Here is a 2,958-nt window from a genome sequence, read left to right on the forward strand (position 1 = left end):
GACGCGCTCGAGTAAATCCCAAAATCCCCGCTTGGCCTCCCCTACTACTACCTCTTCGGCGATAGCATTTGTAGCACGAGTCATCAGTCATGACGTCAAACGCTACCAACAATAACGTCACGATAGTGTTTCATAGTGCTATTAGTTAACTCCCTGAACAGTGGTAGCGCTACATAGCACTGATAGTGAGCTCCCTGAACGCACCCATAGAGTATTATAGAGCATATATTAATCGTAGTTAATAGCAGAGTATTATATACAACAAAATATAACTAACAATTTATTTATATTAACCAATAAATGATCGTAATTTATATTTGAAAGAGATTTATAATCGCTATATGATCGAAAAATCAACAAAATCTAAATGATGCAAATTTACATTTAATTGCTCTATTAAATTCCATTTTATATTATTGCAAAAATATTTTATATAAAATGTTTTTTAGTTATATATTACATACGTAGCTAAATATATTTTTTTCATCTTGCGAATTTTAAAGTTTAAAAATTAATTTCTTTACGTCTTTACAGGAACTAATTTGCATCACAAAATTTTGAATCAGATTGAGTCATGTTATTACGTGCATTACTACTTATCGAAATATAAATTCTTCTAATAATTTTAATGATTCGTCAAGATTTTTGAAAAATGTGCATTCCAATTTCTTTCTATAATCTCTTATCTCGGTATTCTAGAAGAGAACAATTATCGGAATTAATAAGATTAATTTTAATAAATCTCTATTGCTCTTTTATTATTTGTAATTTTGCGATACAAATATAGATTTTTGTAGAAAATCTATATTTATATCATAATAAATACTGGACCTATAACGATATGTGAATATTTCATAATATTGTGAATTTGTGCTGTCTTTTCTAGCTTTTCGAAAGCTTGATTACGATCTGTAGATTATACGAAGATTATCATAGAGTTTCTGTGACACTCGCAACCGTTTTTATACGCATGATATACTCTGTGTATTTTTTGTAATTCATACCAAATGTAATCGCATTTAAGGAGTTATATATTTAATGCCGGAAAACGTGGGGGCAGTAATGTATCACCGTTTTTTATAAAAATATGTATTTATATATTATATACATATGTGTATGCGTGTGTATGTATGTATGTATGTATGTGTGTATGTATATGTGTGTGACGAGAAATCATGGCATATGAATCAACGATATTCATACCACACACATATTGCGTGCGTTACTCGAATTGAAATTTAACTATTTAAAAAGATACGTTATATTCTCAAACAGGAGGGTATACCAAATTCTTATTATTGTTGTCGTATATATGTATATTATTTGTAACATACTTGACGAATTTCTTAAAAAAAAAAAGGAGTAAGAATAATTTTTATGGGTAATATGCAATTTGCGTACTCAGCACGAGGTGTGTATAGTTAATTAGATGACGATCAATTTTACTAGGAATTGTAAAATCGCGATAAATTAACCCGTAAATCGTTCCGAAAGGAAAAGCGCAAAGGACGTCTTTCTCAATCGATTTAACGATTCTAGATTGTTGAAATTGAAACCGGACAAGATAATCGGAAGTACTTGTAAAAATTAGCATCCGAGCATAGCTCGTTCTTTTATCGTGACTCGGATAATTACTTTCAGCATAAATATCCGCGTCTTGCTACTTTCTTTTACAGCAAGTCACCTTAGCCTACTTGCAACTCGTCTTCTCTCGCTTGGCCTAAATCGTTACATCCCATTCTTTTGTTGCGTTAAATAATCGGCATTGTTTTAACCATGTCACAGTACGCCGTTAAAACTGTATATTAACGTGCGAACCACGAGTTACTTTTCTCTCGATAGAAGCCCTCTTTCGCTTTTCACGCATGCATGTGTGCAAATTAGCATGAGCGTATCGTTAACGAAGTTACGACGGCGGCAAAAACTGTAATAGTATTATTTTTCGATTTTGTGTGGTTTACGTGCAATTTTTTGCATCGCGCGAATTTAAAACGAAAGAACGAGACGCCAAAATCAATATTAATTAAGAAGCGAACGAAGAACTGTAGGAAACGTGAATAATATTGACTGTTTACGACGTGTCAAGCAATGTATTTATTTGTAAGTAGCACGACGAAGAATAAATGTGCAAGATCGAAGAGAAAGTGATGACATTATTGTATTATATTTCTGAACTTAGCACAGATATCTAGTATCTACAGGCGATTCTTTTCCGATTCTGTTGCACGTCAAAGTTACGCTGTTAGAAATTATTATGCTGTCATTACACTGCTACTAGAGAGTCGATTTAATCATTATGAATTCTTGGTGACGTAGAATAACGCGATGAGTTACGACGTGCGAACCGCGTCCTAGTATCATAATATATCTATTTGTAGTTTCTGCGTCATTGAATCTGTGTATATAGACTGTCCTAGACCTGCCGAGCTGTCTTTCAGACTCTCGAACACCGAGAAACCGAGTTATTAATTAAATCAACGGTAGTTTCAATTATGGCCTCGATATAATTATATAATTATCTGGAGAGAGAAATTGTGCAAATTGAGGAACGCACTTAATAAGCGAATTAAGCTCTAAAAGTGATAATGAAATTGTTATTGTTCAGTAAGCTCGAAATGAATCTAACGTTAATTTAGTTCTATTATTTTGAAGTTTTTGATAACTGTGATACAATCTCTTTTTAGAAATTACAACGCTGCGTCAAAGCAGGCAGTTTTAGTCAAATTTACGCAAAAAAGACGATTGTTATAGAATTTATAGAATTATTACAATTTAACAAGCGCTGCTCGCTAGGTCGAGAACACCGTGTACACGATACGAATTCATTCCATTTAATTGAATTATTGATCGTGCGCGATAGAAGCGAAGTAATAAATAAATCAACAACTATACGATTGCATCCAACGGTATCAATAAATTAAATTACATGCACCATGTTTTTTTGTTTCTGAAAGTAAA

Source organism: Trachymyrmex cornetzi, unplaced genomic scaffold, assembly GCF_001594075.2.
Source record: "Trachymyrmex cornetzi isolate Tcor2-1 unplaced genomic scaffold, Tcor1.1 scaffold117, whole genome shotgun sequence".
Classification (NCBI taxonomy): domain Eukaryota; kingdom Metazoa; phylum Arthropoda; class Insecta; order Hymenoptera; family Formicidae; genus Trachymyrmex; species Trachymyrmex cornetzi.